At 47.2% G+C, this 12,106-nt stretch overlaps 1 long non-coding RNA gene across 1 annotated transcript; it reads right to left on the bottom strand.

Annotated features, from left to right (window-relative positions):
• Nucleotides 1–1,977: 1,977 nt before the first annotated feature.
• On the bottom strand, nucleotides 1,978–10,523 carry LOC147085030 (uncharacterized). The gene is made up of 3 exons (XR_015075824.1): nucleotides 10,395–10,523; nucleotides 4,488–4,515; nucleotides 1,978–2,066 (listed from the first exon to the last, which is right to left on the bottom strand). It is a non-coding gene; the product is annotated as an uncharacterized LOC147085030 (long non-coding RNA).
• Nucleotides 10,524–12,106: the final 1,583 nt, after the last annotated feature.

Raw genomic sequence — 12,106 nt, 5'->3', positions numbered from 1 at the left:
GGGTTTCCCATCTTTGACTGTTTCCCCATGGCCCACTCCCCATGGCCCACGTGATCCCAGGGACGCTTGCGAACCGCCTGCACCCCTGAGATAACTGGGCCTCTGCATATTTCGTAGAGCAGAGGCCCAGGATCGGAAGTCGAGGGACCTATGCAGCCAGCAGATAAGTTCTTATATGTTATATATTTTCCGATCGGAGGCCTCCATCCGCAGGAAGGCTCCGATCGAAAAATCCAGCCCATAGAGAGAGGAGAGATAGAGATAGAAATGGATATATACAGACAGATAGAGAGATAGAGATAGATAGGTACAAAGGATAGAGAGTTAGAGCAATAGAGTGAGATTGAATGCAAGAGACTAGGATATACAGAGAGATATAGATAAGAGAGTTGGACGTGGAGATAGAGATAGAGATATAAAGGTAGAGCTAGACATAGGCATGGAGATAGTTATAGACATAGTGATGGAGGTTGACATAGACCGTGTCCGTTCTAACTGCCGCACTCCTGCCCTCACCCCTGCCCCTCCCTCCCAGAACCACGATAGAGTTCCACTTGTCCTCACCTTTCACCGCCAGCCTCCACATTCAACGGATCATCCTCCACTATGTCCACCACCTCCAGCGTGATCCCACCACCAAACACATCTTCCCCCTCACCTCCACTTTCAGCATTCTGAAGGGACGGCTCCCTCCCCGACTCCCTTGTCCACTCCTGTATCAACCCCAATACCCCTTCCCCTTCGCCCGGCACCTTCCCATGAAAGTGCAGGATTTGCAACACATGCCCTTTTACCTCCTCCCTTCCCACTGTCCAGGGCCCCAAACACCCCTTCCAGGTGAAACAGCGATTTACTTGTACTTCCTGCAATCTAGTATACTGTATTCACTGCCCACGATGTGGTCTCATCTACATTGGGGAGACCAAACACAGATTGGTTGACCGCTTTGGGGAACACCTCCGTTCAGTCCTTAAGGGTTACCCCGAGCTTCCGGCCGCCTGTCACTTTAATTCACCGCTCCATTTCCACTCAGACCTCACCATCCTCGGCCTCTTGCATTGTTCCATGGAAGCTCAGCGTAAGCTCGAGGAACAGCACCTCATCTTCCGATTAGGCACTTTACAGCCTTCCGGACTCAATATCGAGTTCAACAATTTCAGAACATAACCTCGGCCTCTATCAGATATATATGATTTATCCACATTTTTTGTTTGTGCCTTCTGTTCTTCCCTCACACATGGCAACTGTCTTTCATTCTGCCAGCGCAATTTACACTTCATCTAGAGCCATCCTTTATTCCTTAACCTGCCCCATTACGAATTCCTTTTGCCTTGAATATCTCTTAATGTCTCTTAACCTCTCCAGCCTTCTATCCTATCACAGACCTTCCCTTTTGTTCTTTCATACCCTCCCCCCTTTCCCAGCTCCTACATTTGCTTATAAATCTGTTCTGTTTCCTGCTTTTTTCCAGTTCTGATGAAAGGTCATCGACCTGAAACGTTAACTCTGTTTCTCTCTTCACAGATGCTGCCTGACCTGCTGAGTATCTCCAGTATTTACTGTTCTTATTTCAGATTTCCAGCAGCTGCAGTATTTTCTTTTTGAGGTAGACATAGATTTCGGCATAGAGCTGGAGATAGACAGAGACATAGACATAGGCAGAGACATAGAAATAGACTTGACATAGACTTTGAGAAATTGTTAGAGATATTGATGCTGAAAGTCCAGACGGTGAAGGGGAAAATCTAACGCTATATTGTGTTGAATGTACGCAGATGAGGAAATAGAATTTCTATGTGGCTTTTCCCAGAGCCTCGTCGTAACTTCTGTGGAATTTCGGTTGAAAACTTGCAGAAAGGCTCATCTGTCTGGAGATTTCGCTGATCTTCCACCGAAGCCATAACGGTATTGAGTGCTCCCGCTGGAAATGTTACCCCGAACAATCTACGGTTCATCACATGCAGATTAGGTCGAGCTTACCGGTGCTTTGCGCTGATTCCACAGCTGCATACTCGGAATTGTCTGCAGACTTCTCTTCACCTGGAGGTCTGTTTCTAGTTGTCTCCCTTGGTGCAGATATGTTTTCAGAGATTAAAGTTAACAATAATCACCAACAACGGAACTATCACTTTTAAATAAAATGAAATCGTAGATTAATTGTCAAAAATCAGCAAGCAGTTTACAAGAGACAATTCTTTAAAATCGCAAGGCCACATCAATTGGATAAGTTGAAGAAGCTCAAGGTAGACAGGGGCCCGGGCTCTGGCACTTTCCTCCCAAGGGGTCTGAAGACCTAGTCTCAGCAGATCCTGAATGATCTCACTGAAATTTTCCAGTGTTCACTCAACTTGATTAACTGGAGTTGAATTTGGTCCTTGAAGACAGCTCAAAGCGAGAGGTAGCGAAATGGATGTCCGTTTAGAAGTCCTCCAGATCATTTTTGAATCATTATAATTTATGGAAATTCAAATCGGCGAGTCCAAAAAGCGACACGTTTTCACGAGTGCTCGCTGTGTGCTGTGGCCCCAGATGAAGTTATACTGCTCATCGTTGAAGATTGTTAACTGTTAAGAGTGACAGCTGGAGGTGTGTATATGATCGACATTACCGCCTGGGCAGTAAGAATCAACTGGGACAAGTACAGAATTGAAAAATCTGGTGGAGGAATCGAAGCCCAGTAACAGCACTCGCCGCATTATTCTAAATTCGAAATTAATTCAAAGGAAAATCGGGCGCTATCTCTAATGGATGGCTGACAATAATGCCAGTTTATTCTGGAGCGGCAAGTTGGAAAGTTGATGTTAATATTCACTTTTACCATCCAGCAGAAAGCGGGCGGTAGAGGATTAACCACTCGGTTTACACTTCAGCTGAATTTGGAAACAAAGTCAGGCGGTGGGTAAAAGTGGCCAGCGATCCATTAGCAGCTGTTTTCAACTCCACCATAAAATGAACTTCACACGATTGTGTCCTGAATGGAAGGGAGATGTCAATACCGAATAATTGGAAGATTGTAACTTTGATATTTGGGTATCTGTTTGGAAAAACTGTGGGTGCAGAGTTGAAAGGGAATTAGGAAAGTGTAGGGAATATTGAGATACATCACAACCGTGTAACTTATAAATCAAGATCACCTTAAAATGTTAGTTGGTATTTTTGCAAGTTCATGGGGTAAAATGTTTTTTCCTGCCATTTTTTTTAAGAATCATGTTGAAGGAACGCAAAGAGGAGAATGTGGTGCAGAGTTTCACACATCCTTAACACAACACGCCAGATTTTCCATTCACGGTACTTAATGGAACAGAAATCAAGCATTGCTGCTTTCAGCAAGAGATCCTTCCCACCAGATCTTCCTTTCTGTGTTCTGCCCAGCAGATTTCCCACATCTGGCGCAGGGAGTACAATTTTTATATCATTTTCATTTAAAAAAACATACTAGACTCTTCCTGAATATTACAGCTGAGACAGAAGGTTGGTTCCAAAACCTGTGAGACAGAGCCTTGAAAGGAGTTAGAGTATTTTGATAAAGTGCAGTCTTGAAAGAAGAGTGAGAAGTTTTTGGCAAAACTATTTATGATAATGAGTGGATTGGTGATTTTGTATACAGATATGTGTTTATACCGAAGCTCAAGAAGATTGTACTACAGGTTCAAATTGAGGGCCATGGAAGCATATCGGAATTTCAAGCAACTTTCAGTAAGAGGTTGAAACACATGTGGAAAGAGTTCCAGTATAGTAGAGTCGACCAACAATCTGTGACTGGATTCACAAGGGGACGAGATATTCGCTCCCAACAAAAGGTTTCAAGGCTACTAAATTTAGAACTGTATCCAGAAAAGCGTGTTCAGTTAAATGGAGCACTGTCTGAGATAGTCACTCTTTGAATGTTACTAATCCGAGAATGCTTCAGTTCCCTGTGATTTACATGATGATTAAATGTGAGGATTGAAGAATGGCCAAGCTCACTGAGTGATGGAGAGTTTGGGGTATAAAGTCTTCTTCACAAAATCTTTCACAAGTCACTGGAATCTAATTTCGTGTGGACTGTAAAACGATTTGTAATTGTCCCTTTTACTGAACCATGCAGGGCGAATTTCACTCATTTTAGGCTAGGAAGTTTAGGTACAACTGACATAAATTAGAAAAAAGATCACTTCTTCCAGACTGCAGAGAGTATAATAGTGTGAGTGCGAGCTACTATTGATGCCTATAGTCAAAGGGACATATTTTCAACTTGCCACCCGGCTTAAAAATGGCATCGCGGAACTGGCTCCGGTTGTAGAAAGCAAATGATTTTCAATCCCATTGAATTCAAATGAAATACAATGAGACGATTTCTATAATAGGCAGTTGATACCAATGCCAGATTTAAGCTCAAAGCAAGTTAAAAATCTACCGCACAAACATTTACCACATTTAATTCAGCTATACAGAAATATTCAGGGGTATCACGATGTCTTATTTATATAAAAAATTCTCGGACTTACCCCAGTTGTGAAATTCTTGAAGAATTGTCTGGATAAAATAGGAAGAGACCAAATTCAGCAAGTTGTAGTAAATATTGTTGTACAGTTGGCTTTGTTTAACAGCAAATATATTCAGTCATCTCAATTCTAAATATTTACAAACGTACATTAAATGCATTAATGCAGAAAAGACGTGCAGAAACCTTTAAGGTGTTCCCATATAGTGAATTACAAATCCTTTAAGCCACATCACCTCCTCACACTAACCACGAGTGATGCTGCCACTTATTGTTCTGCCCCTTGCCCAGATGCATACCTATTCTGAAAAGCACTGTTAGAAACTAGGGGTGGCTAAAAATGTATATGGCTACACCAATAATACTGTGTTTACATGGCTGTATGTTTCGGCATGAGAGAAGTGAGTGACTGATGAAGTTTCCTTTTCCTGGAAAACGTGCATTATAATTTGAGAAAATGAATTTAATCGGTTAGATTAGGTGAGGCATAAACATTCCACACAGGGGTCCATAGGATCGCCCAGCCAGGCCTGCTATATCTGTTGTATGTAATTTTGGGTTTTGACTTTGTTAATTTGGACAGTGAAGTCCCAACCTTTGTTTCGACTATTGTTACTAATAACCATATTATAATCTCTACAGATAGAATTTGAAGTTTGTTTAGCAGAACTGCTTGCAAAGTTAATTAAAAATTAATTTGGAAAAGACATAGAATGAAAGGAATTTGAGGAGGTTGAATTATCCATCTTAGAATGGGCCGTTGGCTAGATGAAGGTGAAATAGTGACTGGTGAATGTGTGACAGCTTTGGCTGGGGCCATGAACAACAGGGATTGTGTCGGCCCTTGTACATGCTGGGTTAAGGAGGAGAGGGACAAGAGAGCTAAGACACGAATTCCAAAGGAAGAACCTTCAGAAAGATTGAACAATAGTGGCAATTGGATGAAGGACATGATGTGTTACAGGATGATGAGACTTTAGAGGAACATCTATAGGTTAAATGGTGTGGTAAACCACTGTATTGTATATTGCCACCTCTGGGTGGCGCTGTGTATGGAGGCATGCCTCAGCTGACTCCACCCACCACTGTGTGGGTTTCGTTCAGACTTGTTCAGTCACTCACGAAGAAGCCTTATTCATCTCTTCTTTCGACTCGTCATCTCTTCTTCGACTCATCACCTTTTATGAAGTAATTGATAAGCGTATCAATTTTATTAGCTAAAAGTTAAATGGCGACACCTGAGGAGCAACAACAGCAACGGATACAGCAGACATTGCTGAGAGCCCTCAGACCACCACGCCTGGACCTCGACCCTCAAGAGGTGGGTGCATCAGCCAAGTTTGAACACTGGCTGAGCTGCTTTGAATCCTTCCTCGCAATCTCACAGGTTACAGAGGAGGATCACAAACTGAAAATTTTGACCGCCCAGGTGAGCCATCAAGTATATATGCTAATCCAGGACTCTAATACGTACGTGGCGGCCCTCGAGCTACTAAAAGGGCAATATACGCGCCCAGTGAACACAATTTACGCCCGACACCTCTTGGGATCCCGCAGGCAGCAACCGGGAGAATCGGTAGGGGCATTTGCACGGGCGCTACTGGCACTCTGCAGAGACTGCGATTGTAAAGCGGTAACGGCTGTGGAGCACGCGCAGGGACTCGCCTGTGATGCCTTCGTCAGGGGCCTCCAGTAAGACCACACCCGGCAGAGACTGCTAGAAAGCAAGGAACCCGACCTGAAGACGGCCATTGCCCTTGCGCTCTCGTTAGAGGAGGCCCACCGAAACCTCGAGGCATACCCCCGTAACGGCGCCGAGACATGGCAATCGAAACCGTGGGACACGGGACCGCCGCCCCCGGCACCAACCGCTGCAGCGACCCAACCGAGACAGCAGCCTCCGGTAAGAACTGCTTCGATGCCCAGTAACCAGGCCCAAAAATGCTATTTCTGTGGCCAGTTAAAACATCCCAGAGCGCACTGCCCAGCTAAGACAGCTACCTGCTCGGGCTGCGGGAAGAAAGGCCATTACGCTAACGCCTGCAAGGGGAAGCCAGCCAGCAGCGCAGCGTGCGGGCCGTGGGAGCAGCCATCTTATCCGCCATTTTGTGTACCCCCGGCCGCATGGCATCCGCCGCCATCGTATCCAACGCACTCAACCGCCATTTCGTCACCGGAACCGACCACCGTCTCGGCGGATGACTATAGTGACTCACTAAGCCACATACTGGCCTCCGTGATGCTGGATCAAGCCCTCCCTCACCATCTATCCAGCTCCATGAAGGATATCGCGGTAAACGGCCGCGCCACCAGTTGCCTGATCGACAGCGGGAGCACAGAGAGTTTCGTCCACCCCGACACGGTACGTAGCCACTCCCTCACGATTCTGCCAACGCACCATCGCATTTCTATGGCGTCCAAGTCCCAGTCAAGGGACATCAGCGGCTACTGTGTGGTGACCCTGTCAGTAGGGGGCACTGAATATAAAAAATTTAAACTGCTAGTCCTGCCCCGTCTTTGCGCTGCCGTCCTGCTAGAGTTGGATTTTCAGTGCCACCTTAAGAGTGTCACACTAGCATACGGTGGACCCCTCCCCCCACTCACAGTCTGCAGCCTTTCCACATTAAAAGTCCCCCCCCCTCCCCTGTTCGCTAACCTCACCCGCGACTGTAAACCCATCGCTACCAAAAGCAGGCGGTACAATGCCGGGGACAGAGCTTTTATCAGCTCTGAGGTGGAGCGGCTATTGAAGGAGGGCATTATCGAAGGTAGCACTAGCCCCTGGCGAGCCCAGGTTGTAGTCGTTAAAACCACTGCAAAACGCCGCATGGTAATCGACTACAGCCAAACCATAAACCGGTACACCCAGCTGGACGCGTACCCCCTCCCTCGCATATCTGATATGGTCAATCAGATTGCGCAATACAAAGTATTCTCCACCATCGACCTTAAGTCAGCGTACCACCAGCTGCCCATCCGCCATGAGGACCGCCAGTATACTGCCTTCGAGGCAAACGGCCGCCTCTACCACTTCCTTAGGGTCCCCTTCGGCGTCACCAACGGGGTTTCGGTCTTCCAAAGGGAGATGGACCGAATGGTTGACCAGAACGCGCTGCGGGCAACCTTCCCCTATTTGGATAACGTCACCATCTGCGGCCACGACCAGCAGGACCACGACGTTAATCTAGCAAATTTCCTCCGTACGGCCCAACGGCTGAACCTAACGTACAATAAGGAAAAATGTATGTTTCACACCAAGCGCCTGGCCATCCTCGGCTGCGTGGTGGAGAACGGAGTCATCGGGCCCGACCCCGACAGAATGCGCCCCCTAATGGAGCTACCCCTTCCCCACTGCCAAAAAGCACTGAAGAGATGCCTGGGGTTTTTCTCCTACTACGCCCAGTGGGTGCCCCTCTATGCAGACAAAGCCAGGCCCCTCATCAAAGCCACCTCCTTCCCCCTGACACCAGAGGCATGTGCAGCCTTCACTCTTATCAAGAACGATATCGCGAAGGCCGCAATGCACACGGTGGATGAGTCCATCCCCTTCCAAGTGGAGAGCGATGCCTCCGACTTTGCCCTAGCCGCGACCCTTAACCAGGCGGGCAGACCCGTGGCCTTTTTCTCAAGGACCCTCCAGGGCCCCGAGACGAGACACTCCTCCGTCGAAAAGGAGGCCCAGGCTATTGTAGAAGCGGTGCGTCACTGGAGGCATTACCTGGCCGGGAAACGATTTACCCTGCTCACTGACCAGCGTTCAGTAGCTTTTATGTTTAATAATAAGCAGAGGGGTAAAATCAAGAACGACAAGATCTTGAGGTGGAGAATCGAACTCTCCACCTACAATTATGATATCTTGTATCGGCCAGGGAAACTCAATGAGCCCCCAGATGCCCTATCACGTGGTACATGCGCCAACGCACAGAGTGATAGGCTGCAGTCCCTCCACAATGACCTCTGCCACCCGGGGGTCACCAGGTTTTTCCATTTTATCAAATCCCGTAACCTGCCCTACTCCATCGAGGAGGTCAGGACCATGACCAAGAGCTGCCAAATCTGCGCCGAGTGCAAACCGCACTTCTACAGGCCGGACAGAGCAAGCCTGATCAAGGCCACCCGCCCCTTCGAACGCCTGAGCGTCGATTTTAAAGGGCCCCTCCCCTCCGCTGACCGCAATGTGTACTTCCTCAACATAGTTGATGAGTACTCCCGTTTCCCCTTTGCCATCCCTTGCCCAGACATGACCAGTACCACGGTCATCAAGTGTCTGAATGACATCTTCGCTCTGTTCGGGTTCCCCAGCTATATACATAGCGACAGGGGCTCATCGTTCATGAGCGACGAACTTCGGCAGTACCTGCTAACAAGAGGTATCGCCTCGAGCAGGACCACCAGTTACAACCCCCGGGGGAACGGCCAGGTGGAAAGGGAGAACGCGACGGTTTGGAAGGCAGTCCTCTTAGCACTAAAATCTAAGGGCCTTCCGACCTCCCGCTGGCAGGAGGTCCTCCCTGCAGCGCTCCACTCCATTCGGTCACTGCTTTGTACTGCCACTAATGCGACCCCTCATGAGAAAATGTTCGTTTTCCCCCGGAAGTCTACATCGGGAACCTCGCTACCGGCATGGTTGACTTCTCCTGGGCCCGTCCTACTGCGGAGGCACGTGAGGACGCATAAAACGGACCCCCTGGTCGAGCGGGTGCACCTCCTACACGCCAACCCCCAGTATGCCTGGGTGACATACCCAGACGGGCGGGAGGACACGGTCTCCATACGAGATCTCGCACCCTCGGGTACCCCTGAATTACCACCGTTATCCCCCTTACCACCATTATCCCCCTTACCACTGTTATCCCCCACCACCCCTCCCAACCCAACCCCTGCAGACGGCATGCCAAAGCCCCAGGAATCTTCGCCAACCACCCAGACACCAGACCCGACGTCGGATGCTGCAACACCACCGCCGCCACCACGACGATCAAGACGTCAGACAAGGCCTCCTGATAGACTTAACTTGTAGTACCCTTCACCCCGCCGGACTTCACATTAAACAAGGGGTGAATGTGGTAAACCACTGTATTGTATATTGCCACCTCTGGGTGGCGCTGTGTATGGAGGCATGCCTCAGCTGACTCCACCCACCACTGTGTGGGTTTCGTTCAGACTTGTTCAGTCACTCACGAAGAAGCATGGTCTCTTCTTAGCTAATAAAAGCCTTATTCATCTCTTCTTTCGACTCGTCATCTCTTCTTCGACTCATCACCTTTTATGAAGTAATTGATAAGCGTATCAAATGGTCTTGTCAATAACTTGGCGTCAGGCACACCTCTAAAAAGAGAATGAAAGTGACACACCGAGTGCTTGCCTACACAGACGGTGGAGGGGTGAGCCGAGCAGAAGTTGCAATGAGACGACAAGCTGGTCGAACACACGTTTGAGAGTGATCCCACACTCACCATCGAAGGCCCCAGAGGGAGAGAGATAAAGGCCAGAAGACAAAGAACTATTCACGCACACCAGCCGTCTATCCAATAGGGTCTGGTACCAGCTGCTTGTCACGGTCGTATGTTTTTGCTGTATTCCTAGTGTGTTATATTCCGTGCTAAACTCCAATTAAACATGGTATACACACCATATTGGTTTGCATTCGATCCTGTTTACCAGAGATACTCGAATCTCTACAGCACACAGGGGAACACATTCGCTTGACCGAGCAAACTCACCCCATAACTGGGCTCCTGTCTGTTCTGATCTCATCATTGCAAACAACCTTTGCTTTCTCCAACGCAGACTACTCGTCTCTTTCCCAAATCATATGCTGACAACTTGAATGTGGCAATTAAATATGAAATACATTGAATCCCTTCACGTGACTATATAGCCAATCACCTGCTTGTAAAACATGACTCACCTTGTTTCTTGGTGGGAAGATTGACCCAAACCAGTGCAATCAGGGCACCCATAAGGAAAAGTGTAAGAACGAAGGCTCTGATCGTGTTTGTGAGAATCTGCACTGGAATCAAATAAAGATATCTCATGAGTAACATAACACCTTTTCAAATAATACAGATTCAATCTATCGCCATGTGTATCATTAGCAATACATTTCAGATCGGCAGTGACTTGACTCCCTCCAGCTCCACCGCAGCCTCTCGGTCATAAAAAACTAATCCATGGATTTCTCATCTCGAGATTCGATTATTACAACGCCTTCCTTTCTGGACTCCAAAACCCACCATCTACAAACTCCAGATGATCCAAATGTCTCTGTTCTGCACTAAATTCTACTCGCACACGTTTTTAACATCTGGATCCGCAGCCACCATTGTATCAAATTTGAATTCCATGTCCTCGTATTCACCTTCTTTCTGAAATATCTCCTCTAAGTTTAACTATATCGTTGCATCCTTCAGCTCTTTGATTGTGGCCTATTAGGATTACCAGTTCCAATCGCTCCTCCATCAGTCAAATAAATTGTAGCCACTTTGGACATAATTTCCCAAACTGCTTCCCGAAATCCCCCCCCAGGAAATAATTCAGCAAGTTCAAGTTCATAATTAAAGCTTAGGAAAGCTGTAAAGGGATTCGTGAAAGCTCATAATTCAGAATTTTCCTTGTGTCGTACCATCAGTCCTGTTCATCTTTTATTCATTCACTGGATGTGAGCGTCGCTGGCAAGACCATGATTTGTTCCCCATCCCCAATTGCTCTTGAGAAAGTTAGTTCTAATCTTCTGAATAGCAGTTTTAACTAACGTTCTTGGACACTACGGTTTAAATCTGAGCAGGTTAATGACGCTGTTTCTCCTTGTATTAAGGGCTGATTGTCAGTTCCGGTTTTGACACTGGGAGTCCTGTAAATACTACCATTTATTAGTTACTTTGCTTTTGTTGAATTTGTGTTGCAACATTCAAAGTGAAATAGGGCACTCATCATAATAAACAGCCTCGTCAGTAGGTTACCACACCTATATTGGGCGCACGTACCCCTCTCCTACTTTAGCAATAGGTGGAATTAATAGAGTAAAGCCTGATCCTGGAACTACAATGATTCCTACTACAATCCCCGTGTTTGCGTGGGTTTCCTCCGGGTGCTCCGGTTTCCTCCCACAGTCCAAAGATGTGCGGGTTAGGTTGATTGGCTATGATAAAATTGACCCTTAGTGTTAGGGGGATTAAATACGTGGGGTTACGGGGATAGGGGTGGGATATGTGTTGGTGTAGGGGTTACGGGGATCGGGTGGGATATGTGTCGGTGCAGGCTCGATGGGCCGAAATGGCCTCTATCTGCACTGTGGGGTTTCTGTGATTCTGTGAATCCACTTGTGGCCACCCTACTATCTCTGGCCTGGTCCTGATTCCTACTGATTCTGCTAGTCAAAGGCATGAACTCTGCACTATTCCAGTACCATAAACACTACAATATCTAGATGCAATGGTACCTAACACCACCGCTCCACCTGGCAACTCATTCTATGTTCCAGCAGTCAGATACGCATAAAATGTTCTTCGAAGGGCTACCCTCCCGCTTTTAGTGATAATTATACATTACTGATTCTCCTTCCTGTCTTCGCAATCAGAAAGAATAGCTTTTCCTAATCGCCCTATCTCGCAATTGGCATGT

The sequence above is a fragment of the Somniosus microcephalus genome, unplaced genomic scaffold (assembly GCF_052327205.1).
Source record: "Somniosus microcephalus isolate GS21.2 unplaced genomic scaffold, FLI_Smic_1.0 unresolved_chr9, whole genome shotgun sequence".
NCBI lineage: Eukaryota > Metazoa > Chordata > Chondrichthyes > Squaliformes > Somniosidae > Somniosus > Somniosus microcephalus.
This window is presented reverse-complemented; position numbering and strand designations above follow the sequence as displayed.